The following is a 13,904-nucleotide window of genomic DNA, read 5'->3' as shown; positions in this document are numbered from 1 at the left end:
TTTATCCCTTGCCCCCTCTTCCCTTTTGGTCACCATGAGACTGTGTTCTATGTCTGTGAGTCTATTTCTGTTTTATAAACAAATTCATTTGTATCTTTTTCTTTAGATTCCACAAATAAATGATTTTATATTTTTCTTTTTCTCTGTCTGACTTACTTCCCTTAGTATGATCTTCTCTAGGTCCATCCATGTTGCTCCAAATGACTTTATTTCATTCGTTTTTACAGCTGAGTAGTATTCCATTTGGAGAAGGCAATAGTACCCCACTCCAGTACTCTTGCCTGGAAAATCCCATGGATGGAGGAGCCTGGTAGGCTGCAGTCCATGGGATCGCTAAGAGTTGGACACGACTGAAGCGACTTAGCAGCAGCAGCAGCAGTATTCCATTGTGTGTATGTGTTGTGAGTGTGTTTATGTGTATACAAACCACATCTTCTGTATCTATTCATCTATTCATGAACACTTAGGTTGCTTCCATATCTTGTCTATTATAAATAGGGCTAATGTGAGCACTGGGGTGAATGTATATTTTCATATTAGAATTTTTGTGTTTTCCAGATATATGCCCATGAGAGGGAATGCTGGATCATATGGTAGTTGAACCCCATACTGTTCTCCATAGTGACTGCACCAATTTACATTCTCATCAACAGAGTATGAAGGTTTCCTTTTCTCTACACACTGCCCAGCATTTATTATTTTTAGACTTTTTCATGATGGAAGAAAAGACAGTCTCTTCAGCAAGAGGTGTTGGAAAAGTTGAAGAATAAATCAATGAAGTAGAATACGCTCTACACCATTCACAAAAATAAACTCAAAATGGACATAAATGCCCTAAATGTAAAGCATGACACCATAAAACTCCTAGAATAGAACATAGACAAAATATTCTCTGACATAAATTGTGGTAATTTTTCTTAGGTCAGTCCCCCAAGGCAATAGGAATATAAATAAAAATAAATGGAACCTAATAAAACTTACAATCTTTTGCACAGAAAAGGAAACCATAAGCAAAATGAAAAGACAACTGGGGAAAAATATTTGCAACGATGTAGCTGACAAGGGTTTCATTTACAAAATACACAAATAGTTCATACAGCTCAATAACATAAAACAACTTAATCGAAAAATGAACAGAAGACCTAACTAGATATTTCTCTAAAGAAGACATACAGATGGCCAACAGGCACATAAAAAAAGATGCTCAAAATCAGTAATTATTATAGAAATGTAAATCAAGACTACAATGAGGTATCACCTCACACACATTAGATGGCCATCATCTGTCTGGCCATCATCCATCATAAATGCTGGACATTTTTATATAACTGGATTATACAATATGCAATCCTTTGTATGTGTCTACTTTTACTTGCCATACTGTTTTTGAGATTCTTCTATGTTGTAACAAGAACATTATTTTGCTCTGTTTGTATTTATAAATGATATTCTACTGTAATATTCTATGTACATATTTATTCTATATATAATAGAATATAATATAAATATTCTAGAATAATATATAAAGTATTATATTATATATAAAATAATATTCTATTATAAAAAACTTATACCTCAGACATGCAGATGGTACCACCCTTATGGCAGAAACAAAGAGGAACTAAAAAGCCTCTTGATAAAGGTGAAAGAGGAGTGAAAAAGCTGGTTTGAAACTCAACATTCAAAAAACTAAGATCATGGTATCTGGTCCCATCACTTCATGGCAAATAGATGGGAAACAATGAAAACAGTGACAGAGTTTATTTTCTTGGGCTCAAAAATCACTGCAGATGGTGAATGCATCCATGAAATTAAAAGATGCTTGCTCCTTGGAAGAAAAACTATGGCAAACCTAGACAGCATATTAAAAACTAGAGACATTACTTTGCCGACAAAGGTCCATCTAGTCAAAGCTATGGTTTTTGCAGTAGTCATATACGGATGTGAGAGTCGGACCATAAAGAAAGCTGAGCGCTGAAGAACTGATGCTTTTGAACTGTGGTGCTCGAGGAGACTCTCTTTTTTTTTCATATTTTATTTTATTTTTTAACTTTACAATATTGTATCGGTTTTGCCATATATCAACATGAATACAGGTATACACGTGTTCCCCATCTTGAACCCTCCTCCCTCCTCCCTCCCCATACCATCCCTCTGGGTCGTCCCAGTGCACCAGCCCCAAGCATCCAGTATCGTGCATCGAACCTGGACTGGCCACTCATTTCATATATGATATTATACATGTTTCAATATCATTCTCCCAAATCATCCCACCCTCTCCCTCTCCCACAGAGTCCAAAAGACTGTTCTATACATCTGTGTCTCTTTTGCTATCTCGTATACAGGGTTATTGTTATCATCTTTCTAAATTCCATATATATGCGTTAGTATACTGTATTGGTGTTTTTCTTTCTGGCTTACTTCACTCTGTATAATAGGCTCCAGTTTCATCCACCTCATTAGAACTGATTCAAATGTATTCTTTTTAATGGCTGACTAATACTCCATTGTGTATATGTACCACAGCTTTCTTATCCATTCATCTGCTGATGGACATCTAGGTTGCTTCCATGTCCTGGCTATTATAAACAGTGCTGTGATGAACATTGGGGTACACGTGTCTCTTTCCCTTCTGGTTTCCTCAGTGTGTATGCCCAGCAGTAGGATTGCTGGGTCATAAGGCAGTTCTATTTCCAGTTTTTTAAGGAATCTCCACACTGTTCTCCATAGTGGCTGTACTAGTTTGCATTCCCACCAACAGTGTAAGAGGGTTCCCTTTTCTCCACACCCTCTCCAGCATTTATTGCTTGTAGACTTTTGGATCACAGCCATTCTGACTGGCGTGAAATGGTACCTCATAGTGGTTTTGATTTGCATTTCTCTGATAATGAGTGATGTTGAGCATCTTTTCATGTGTTTGTTAGCCATCTGTATGTCTTCTTTGGAGAAATGTCTATTTAGTTCTTTGGCCCATTTTTTGAGTCTTCCAGGACTGCAAGGAGATCCATCCAGTCCATCCTGAAGGAAATCAGTCCTGGGTGTTCATTGTAAGGACTGATGTTGAAGCTGAAACTCCAATACTTTGGCCACCTGGTGCGAAGAGCTGACTCTTTGGAAAAGACCCTGATGCTGGGAAAGATTGAAGAAAGGAGGAGAAGGGGATGACAGAGGATGAGATGGTTGGATGGCATCACCGACTCAATGGACATGAGTTTGAGCAAGCTCCAGGAGTTGGTGATGGACAGGAAAGCCTGGTGTGCTGCGGTCCGTGGGGTCACAAAGGGTCGAACATGACTGAGCAACTGAACTGAACTGAAATATTCTACTGTATGGATATATATCTTTTTCTTAGCCACTTCCCCAGTTGATAAACATTTAGCTTGTTTACAACTTTTATTATTCAATTTGTGTGAATATATACTTTCAGTTATTTTGAGTAAAGTTCTAGAAATTAAATCACTGAGATGTATGTTAAGCTTACATTTAGCAGTCAAAAAGTATTTTGCAAAATAGCATTCTTTATTTTTGGAGAATAATTTTGTTATATGTAAAATTTTGGGTTCACACTTTTCTGTTGAAAGAATAAATAAGCAATGAGGCAAAAGTCCTCAAATACAAGAGTAGCACTACTGTAGTTAAAATGTGGGGTCTAAATAGAAATGTAGAGTGAGACTATATGAAGAAGACCTTAAAAAGTTTTGTGGGAGACTCCTGCCCTAATAAAAAGCAAGTGTCAAGTATGTGTGTGTACAGTAGAAGTTATGATTATTGGTTAACCAAACAACACAAGTGTTAAATTTTGTGATAGTTTGAAGTAACAAGAGAGACTTTTAAAATGTGTAATAAGAAACATTCCCAGTTATGACATAAGTGTCTTGGGGAATACAGAACTTGGCAAAATAGAGCCCTGCTATTTGAGACTGGAGTGGGAAGTATTAAGTTCAAGCAATGGACCTGTTCCAAGGCAGCAGGTGAGATGCATGAAACACAAGGTTTACCTCTTTGACCTTCCCATAGAGCGAGACGCAGTTCAACCAGGTCTTCATGGTTAAACTCCTAAATAAAGAATCCTAGTGTGAAATCCAGGACTAAGATAATAATGGTATGCATGTCCTCTCTTTAAACTATTATAACCTTCTTTCAGTATAATCAACTTTATATAATTAAACATACACTGTATAATATACTTTAATTGTTCCTCCCAGGGAACCATTTATTCTGTTACTAGTAAAAATTACTTGAACCATCCATGATGTATATTAAATAAGCAGAATACCCAGGGATAGCACCCAGGTCTCCTGCATTGCAGGTGGATTCTTTACTATCTGAGCCCTAGGGCAGCCCAAGAATTTTGGAGTGGGTAGCCTCTCCCTTCTCCAGGGGGATCTTCCTGACACAGGAATCTAACTGGGGTCTCTTGCATTGCAGATAGGTTCTTTACCACCTGAGCTACCAGGGAAGCCCGCATAATATACTTTAATTTTTCCTTCCAGGGAAACATTTCTTCTGCTACTAGTGAAAAATTACTTGGACCATCTGTGATGCATATTAAATAAACAGAATAGAGAGCTCGAAATCAAAAATATTTCAAGGACATTTTGTATACAATGGAGTTATATTTAAAATCTTCAAGTATATTATTTATTATTTATTGTTAATACAATGAGCTGGCTACTTTGAAAATGAAATCTGGATTCACAGTTTACTGTTCAGTTCAAAATAAATGTCACATTCATAAAAATGACAATAATAATAAGAGAACACCACAAGAAAATGTTGAACATATTTGTATTGATGGAATACTAAAACTCCAAAATAGAACCTGAAACAATATAATTGAAAGCCAATATATTTGACAGTCTAAATGGAAAGATTTTGTCACAATAAATAAAACATATATAAGTAAAATACTAATCATTAGCCTCTCTACTAACAAATTTTATCTGCTTTTATTTGAATAACAGCAACAATGAATCTTTTCATGATTTTTTGCTAATTGACTTAATTTGCTGTTGTTCAATCACTAAGTCATGTCCAAAACTCTTTGCAACCCAATGAACTGCAGCACGTCAGGTTTCCCTGTCCTTCACTATCTCCTGGAGTTTGCTCAAACTCATGTCCATTGAGTCAGTGATGCCATCTAATCCTTTTATCCTCTGTTGTCCGCTTCTCCTCTTGGCCTCAATCTTTCCCAACATCAAGGTTTTTTCCAATGAGTTGGCTGTTTGCATCAGGTGGCCAAACTATTAGAGCTTCAGCCTCAGCATTAGTCCTTCCAATGATTTATTTGTGAAAACCGTGTATGAGAATTTTAATGCTTTCTTTGATATTTATATGTACTTTTACATGTGTTTGTATTTTGTTATTACTTATACTTTCTTTGATATTTGTATCTATCAAAGAAAGCATTAAAATTCTCATACACAGTTTTCACAAATAAATTATGAACTTAATTTAAAACATGACAAAAACGGGCAAAGGATAAGATAGAAAACTTCTAAATTAAATCAATCACCTAACAAACATGGAAAGATATTCACTGTTGGTGATACTCCAATAAAGGCAAATAAAACTTGTTAGCAGAAAGTAGTATAGTATTACTGCTGCTACTGCTGCTGCTAAGTCGCGTCAGTCGTGTCCGACTCTGTGCAACCCCATAGACGGCAGCCCACTAGGCTCTGCCATCCCTGGGATTCTCCAGGCAAGAACACTGGAGGGGGTTGCCATTTCTTTCTCCAATGCATGAAAGTGAAAAGTGAAAGTGAAGTCGCTCAGTCGTGTCCGACTCTTAGCGACCCCATGGACTGCAGCCCACCAGGCTCCTCTGTCCATGGGATTTTCCAGGCAAGAGTACTGGAGTGTTGCCATTGCCTTCTCTGATAGTCTTACTGGTAGCTGTTTTTTCAGCTTATATAAAAATATAAACTGCAAATAATTTTTGATCCTGTGAACTCACCCTAGGAGTATACACAAAAGGAGAATGCTGCTGCTGCTGCTAAGTCACGTCAGTCGTGTCCGACTCTGTGCAACCCCATAGACGGCAGCCCACCAGGCTCCCCCATCCCTGGGATTCTCCAGGCAAGAACACTGGAGTGGGTTGCCATTTCCTTCTCCAATGCATGAAAGTGAAAAGTGAAAGTGAAGTTGCTCAGTCGTGTCTGACTCTTAGCGACCCCACGGACTGTAGCCTACCAGGCTCCTCCATCCATGGGATTTTCCAGACAAGAGAATAGATTAGTACAAAAAGATATGCAACAAACAGTACAGTTTCTCATAAAAAGTTGGAAAGAACCTAAAGTGCATGAACATATAACTGATTATATAAATTACAACATAAAGATACTTTAGATACTATGTAACCATTTTAAATGGTGTTTATACAGCGATTCAAAAATCTCATTAGAAAACAAACTCAAGAAAACTTTTTTTAAGGACTTAGTGAAAAATTCACATTCAGTTTGTTATCTGACAGAATGCAATAAAGAGATGGCTGAGAAAAAAGTTTCCTCTGGAAAAGTTTTCTTTTTAACATACAACAACAAAGATGATAACTTGAAAAGAAGATCTAGCATCAAAGGTATTTAAACCACACACTCAGTGTGCACGCGCACACACACACTTTTTCATCTACTACATAGTTACATATGCATGCATTTCTGCAACAATCTTGACTTGCTAGTTATTTACTAATTGAAGTCTTCTATATGTAGCCTATAGGTCAGCTGGGTTTTCCCTGTCCTGACAGTTCTTAAAAAAAAAAAAAAAAATCTTGACTTGCAGGAAATACCCCATGCCTTAGAGACAGTCAGATTTCTCTTCATAATACATTCTCGCAAGCTGATTTCTTCTCATGCCCTGTCTATAGCATTTGCATTTCACATGCCTCTCCTACGTTTCTCTAATGTCAGGCAGGATGTAAAATACAACTTCTCTGAAGTTTAAAAAATAAATTGCAGCAAGCATTTTGTGAATTTAGTAACTTTACTCAAGTCTTGAAGAGTTACATGGAGGTCACTTTTTTCAGGGTTTGTACCCTGATATATCTCTAACTCTTACCTCTTTATGAAGTTAAAAGCTTCCTCTCATACAGAGTAGTAATTTTTTCCCCTTGTCATCCACAAATTAGACATATCTAATGCTGCTGGTGCTAAGTCACTTTAGTCGTGTCCGACTCTGTGCGACCCCATAGACATCAGCCCACCAGGCTCCCCTGTCCCTGGGATTCTCCAGGCAAGAACACTGGAGTGGGTTGCCATTTCCTTCTCCAATGCATGAAAGTGAAAAGTGAAAGGGAAGTCGCTCAGTCATGTCCAACTCTTTGCGACCCCATGGACTGCAGCCTACCAGGCCCCTCCATCCATGGGATTTTCCAGGCAAGAGTACTGGAGTGGGGTGCCATTGCCTTCTCCGATATATACATATATATTCCTCCCAGAAAGGGGTTTCTCCATAAAAACAATTTTCTACCAGATGCAGCATTTATCAAATATTTTCATTTTTTTATTTCTGGAAATAGGTGGCCCTGCCTCCATGAATCTTAATCCCATGGTTTGCTCAAGTGTGAACTTTCAGCTCTGACACTAGACACTTCCTTTCTCTCTTACCTTCCTTAACTAGGTGGAAATGAAAATACTAACTTTCCCAAATTCTCATGCAGTTAGGGCTCACTATATGACCCAGTGCTCACCATGAGATTAAAAAAATCAGTATGTTGGTGGAGCTTCTTCCCAGAAAGCTTGTTAGGGAGATGAAATGGCACATTAGCCATCAGCTCTTTCACTCTTCACAGCTCTTCCTGCTTGAAAAGCAAATGCAATATCTGGAAGGACAACACCAACACTGACTCTACAAAGATGACAGCTGTACACCAAACACACCAAAAAATGGGAGGCCAGGACTGCAGGAGGGCACTGAATCCCAGATGTTACTAAACTGCCACACAATCCCAGAACGAGCTCACTCTGACTTCTTGATTAAAGAGACAAATAAATGCTTCCAGCTCAGATCCATGAAGCAGGTTTCCATAAAATACGTGATGATCATGACGTCAGGTTTCATATTTGTAAGGCAGTTCCTAGTTTCTTTTTACTTCATAGTTAAACTGGATATTCCATTTGTATATCGTATTGCATTTAATTAGTTTTCTCCTCATATCCCTAATACCAGTAATCTCATTACATGAATTTGCTTTGTTATCTGATTATTAGCATATAAAAGTATTCATAAATTCATTCATAACGTAAGGTCTTATGTGATCATTACATAATGATTAGCTTCATGTCATTTCAAATGCAACAAACTTCACTGACCTACAGAACCTCGTAAAACTGTCTTCATTGGTTAACACATTGTCAGTTATTCATTGAAGTAGGCTTGTAATAAAGACAAAAATAAATCAAAGTCTATGTTATAAGACTCTGAAAACATTTGTACATCTATCTTCTCCAAAGCATAGTAATTTGAGCTATAATAAGGAGAGAGCCAATATCGTACTGGGAAATCAGGCCTCCTTTTCACCCCTAATTTAAAAAAAGTCATCATCAAAATACCTAAATGTCACACCATACTCACATCACAACCTATGATGAATTGGGTCAGATGCACAATGTGTCAACATTTAGGAATCTTATCTCCTTTCAGTGTGTTATGCTGACTCAGTTCTTAATATTGACATTCAGTTCAGTTCAGGTCAGCTCAGTCACTCAGTCGTGTCCGACTCTTTGCAATCCCATGAATCACAGCATGCCAGGCCTCCCTGTCCATCACCAACTCCCAGAGTTCACTAAGACTCACGTCCATCAAGTCAGTGATGCCATCCAGCCATCTCATCCTCTGTTATCCCCTTCTCCTCCTGCCCCCAATCCCTCCCAGCATCAGAGTCTTTTCCAATGAGTTAACTCTTCGCATGAGGTGGCCAAAGTACTAGAGTTTCAGCTTTAGCATCATTCCTTCCAAAGAAATCCCAGGGCTGATCTCCTTCAAAAAGGACTGGTTGGATCTCCTTGCAGTCCAAGGGACTCTCAAGAGTCTTCTCCAACACCACAGTTCTAAAGCATCAATTCTTTGGCACTCAGCCTTCTTCACAGTCCAACTCTCACATCAACACATGACCACAGGAAAAACCACAGCCTTGACTAGACGGACCTTTGTTGGCAAAGTAATGTCTCTGCTTTTGAATATGCTATCTAGGTTAATCATAACTTTCCTTCCAAGGAGTAAGCGTCTTTTAATTTCATGGCTGCAGTCACCATCTGCAGTGATTTTGGAGCCCCAAAAAATAAAGTCTGACACTGTTTCCACTCTTTCCCCATCTATTTCCCATGAAGTGATGGAACCAGATGCCATGATCTTCGTTTTCTGAATGTTGAGCTTTAAGCCAACTTTTTCACTCTCCACTTTCACTTTCATCAAGAGGCTTTTGAGTTGCTCTTCACTTTCTGCCACAAGGGTGGTGTCATCTGCATATCTGAGGTTATTGATATTTCTCCCGGCAATCTTGATCCCAGCTTGTGTTTCTTCCAGTCCAGCATTTCTCATGATGTACTCTGCATATAAGTTAAATAAACAGAGTGACAATATACAGCCTTGACGTACTCCTTTTCCTATTTGGAACCAGTCTGCTGTTCCATGTCCAGTTCTAACTGTTGCTTCCTGACCTGCATACAGATTTCTCAAGAGGCAGGTCAGGTGGTCTGGTATTCCCATCTCTTTCATAATTTTCCACAGCTTATTGTGATTCACACAGTCAAAGGCTTTGGCATAGTCAGTAAAGCAGAAATAGATGTTTTTCTGGAACTCTCTTGCTTTTTCCATGATCCAGAAGATCATATTACAAAAGGAAGTCAATACAAAACTCATTTTTCTGAAATATATTTATCAGGAAAAAAAAAGCCATGTCAAAACCCTAGCATGTCTTTGAGAATAATCACACAATACACACTGAAACTGAGGCGGGGAAATGCATCACCATGTCACCAAGATGCTCTGTTCTCAGTGTGATCAGCACAATCCTTACGGCAGGATGAAGCTTTAACCTTCTAAAGATTTGATAGTTTGAGAATTTTGGCTTACTTTTTTCTGAGGTACTTAAAACACTTTTGTCTTGGGGTACAGCTGATTAACAAACCATGTTGCGATAGTTTGAGGTGAACAGCAAAGGCACTCAGTCACACATATATATGTGTCCATTCTGCCGCAAACTCCTCTCATTTAGGCCGCCACATAACATTGAGCAGAGTTCCACGTGCTGTGCGGAAGGTCCTTGTTGGCTGCCTAGTTTAAATGCAGCCATGAGGACAGGCACGTCCCTCTCAGACCCCCTAACTATCTCTTCCCCCACTCCTTCCCCTCAAAAGCAGGAAGCTCATTCTCTAAGACTGTGAGTCTCTGTTTTGTAAGGTCATTTGTATCATTCCTTTTTAGACTCCACAGATAAGGGATGTCATACAATGTTTCTCCTCTCTGTCTGACTTACTTCACTCAGTATGACACTCTCTAGGTCCATCCATGTTGCTGCAAATGGCATTGTTTCATTCTTTCTAATGGCTGAATAACGTCCCATTGTATAAATGTACGACATCTTCCTTATCTGTTCCTCTGCTGATGGACCTCTAGTTCCTTCCATGTGCTGGTCTTGTAAGCAGTGCTGCCTTGAACACTGGGGTGCATGTGTCCCTTTGAATCATGTTTTTCTCCAGATATATATGCCCAGGAGTGGGATCGCAGGGTCATAGGGTAGCTCTCCTTCTAGTTTCTTCAGGAGCCTCCATACTGTCCTTTCTAAAGTACTTTTTTTTATTACTCTGTTAACTGAATCCTTAGGATTCCTTCTTCTTATACTAAAATTACCAAAGTATATATGTAGTGAGACATAGATGGAAGTTTACATGACAGACATTAAATTAGTTTTACTTCCTCAAGCTCATTTTTCCCTGTTTAGAAAAGATAATGCACAGAAAAGAATATTCCTGAAGATGTATTCCAGGACCCTAAGCAGAATTAATATTACTATCAGATGGTGTTCGGTGCATAAAATACCCATGGTGTATATTACACCTAGAGACGAGATTAGTTTAGTGGATAATATTGTGATTTATTCTCCTGTGTATTTTTTTCTCAGTAATACTGTGAGCTATGTGTTTCTTTTTTAATTTAAACTAGATTTTGAAGTGATGTTTCCTTATTCAAAAATATAACAAAAATAGTATTGATTTATTGGCCATAAAGTCCAAAACAGTCTTAAAAACAATGTCACCTTCCTAGACTTTTGTTTACTATAGATGACCATTTTAATTCTGGGATCAGATATTTGAAAAAAATATAATAACTGTTTGGTATTCCAAAAGTTTGGCTTAGAATATCAAAAGCAAGTCTTCAACAAAATATAGCCAAAAGTTTATACTATATAACAGAGCTTCCCAAAAACTTTAGCAAGAGCAGAGTTACATTCTAAGAATGGGTCATAAATATACCTGGAAATATTATTAGCTATAAAAGTTTTAGAGTGATAAATTAATAGTTAAACAACAAATTTAATTTTCAGCCATTCACAAATTTCCAACATTGAAATAATAATAAAAATCTATTTATGTGACAATTCAATTTCCAACCATGAAAAAGTGGTATCTTATGTGATCTCCAACTAAAAATAACTATAAAATCAGATAAAATATATGAGGGTTTTTTACTGCCCTGAGCAACAGACAAAGCAGTACTATGATTTTTAAGAGAAAGGACACTGCAGTGCTCTGAGGACAGATACTTTCTTTACTTGTATCAGGAAAATGGGGCCCAAGTGATGCAGTACATTGCCAACCTGGGAAGCAGAGATCAGAATCTAGAGTGCTGAAGGGGATGTTATTTTCAAGGCAGGTTTCTGGAAAGGAAGAAGTTGAATGAAGGGGCCAGAGAAGTTTCTGTGACGGATCACCATGAGCTTTTGGCTGAAAGCTAAGCCCTGTATGCTCACAGAAAGACCCTACTAGCCTTAGCAGAAAGAAGGTAGTGCTGGACTACATTGAATGGAGATAACAGTGTTCACCCAAGGATAGAAAATGTTGCAATGATAGCCCATTTGGAAAGAAGACACATTGCTGATGATTTCAGATATTCAATTGAGAGCCCAGAAAGGACATTCCTTTGGAATAAAGGTTGTGCTGTGCAAAAATAAAGGCTGTGCTGTGCTTAGTTGCTCAGTTGTGTCCAACTCTTTGTAACCCCATAGACTGTAGCCCGTCAGGTTCCTCTGTCCATGGGGATTCTCCAGGCAATAACACTGGAGTGGGTGACGATGCCCTCCTCCAGGGGCTCTTCCCAACCTGGGATCAAACCAAGGCCTTCCACGTTGTAGGTGAATTCTTTACCATCTGAGCTACCAGGGAAACCCAATGATACCGAAGTGGGGCTTTGATAAGGGCTACCCTACCCCTTATCCAGGGGATCTTCCCAACCCAGGCATTGAACTGGGGTCTCCTGCATTGCAGGTGGATTCTTTACCAGGTGAGCTACCAGGGAAAAAAGGCAACACCCTCTAATTAAGGATAAAATCAGGCAGACCTACCTTGACAAAAACTAAAACCAAGACTAACAGAATTGGTAAGAATCCACAAGCAATTTGGTTCATTAGTTAAGACAAATATAACATGCTAACATAAGACATTAACAGGGGAAACTGGGTTTGGGGTATGTAGAAACTCCCTGAACTATTGCTGCAGCTTTTCTATATATTTAAAACCATTCAAAATTAAATGTTTTCAAAAATATATTAAGCAAAAAGGAATATGCAGCAAGAGCAGCAAGTGGCTACAGTATAGACAAATCACACCATGGCTTTGAGAGTAGCCCCAAAACAATGCCCTTTCCTTAAGGTTACCTCCCTACTGCCATCCTGGAATTAGGTGGTCTTTGGAGAGTTAAGAAAAAGGAATAGGAGGGAATCACATTAGTCCTAAAACTCACTATTTTAAACTGGAAGAAGGTAATATAATTTGATTGTCAAGATTATTCTCTACTGCTAAAGGAGAATCACTGGTTAATTCATCTATGGGTGATGAAATAATGCTCATTTGGATTTTCTGGTTAGTCATAAATTGACTAACCAGAAAGTGTACAGTTTCTACCCAGACATCAAAAGGAAAATTGATGAAGAGTACAAAAATGGTAAGTCAAAGGTACTATTGAGTCAGAAAACTGAGAGTTTACCCACTCTAGTGATTCAGTAAAGACCTCTCTTATTTGATGGACAGAAGAGCTTAGGTTTAGCAATAGATGCACTATAGTGAGAAAGCATAAATGAAATAAGTATATCAAAATGACTCAGAAAAGCAGAATTAAATGCATCTAGTAATATAATTGGGTCTTTCTCCATGACTCAGCTGTAAAGAATCCACCTGTAATGCAGGAGACACAGGAGACTTGGGTTTGATCCCTGAGTCAGGAAGATCCCCTGGAGGAGGAAATGGCAGTCCATTCCAGTATTCCTGCTTGGGAAATCTGATTGACAGAGGAGACTGGTGGGCAACAGTCCATGGGATCACAGTCAGAGAAAACTGATCACGCAAGAGGAAGAGTAATATTAATATAATTGGGGTCAATAATCTGCAGCTTTAGGAATCCAAGTCTATGGTAGGGAGAAGCAGATTGTTGTTTTAGATAGGACAATCAATTAGAACTCATGGAGAACTCATTGGAACAGAAAGTTCTAGGAGATTAAAGGATTAATAACATGGATCTCCGGGGAGAAGAAGGAACAGCCAATGAAAAGATGGTAAGTCAAAAGTGAGTCTGTCATGTTTAAAGAACCACAACCAGAACAGTGTGACTTAAAGAGAGCAATCGAGAGAAATTAGTAAGTGATAAATTCAGAGGTATGACAGTGGCTAGTTGCTGCCAGGTGTTAAAGTACA

The sequence above is a fragment of the Bubalus kerabau genome, chromosome 1, assembly GCF_029407905.1.
Source record: "Bubalus kerabau isolate K-KA32 ecotype Philippines breed swamp buffalo chromosome 1, PCC_UOA_SB_1v2, whole genome shotgun sequence".
NCBI classification, from domain to species: Eukaryota; Metazoa; Chordata; class Mammalia; order Artiodactyla; family Bovidae; genus Bubalus; species Bubalus kerabau.
This window is presented reverse-complemented; position numbering follows the sequence as displayed.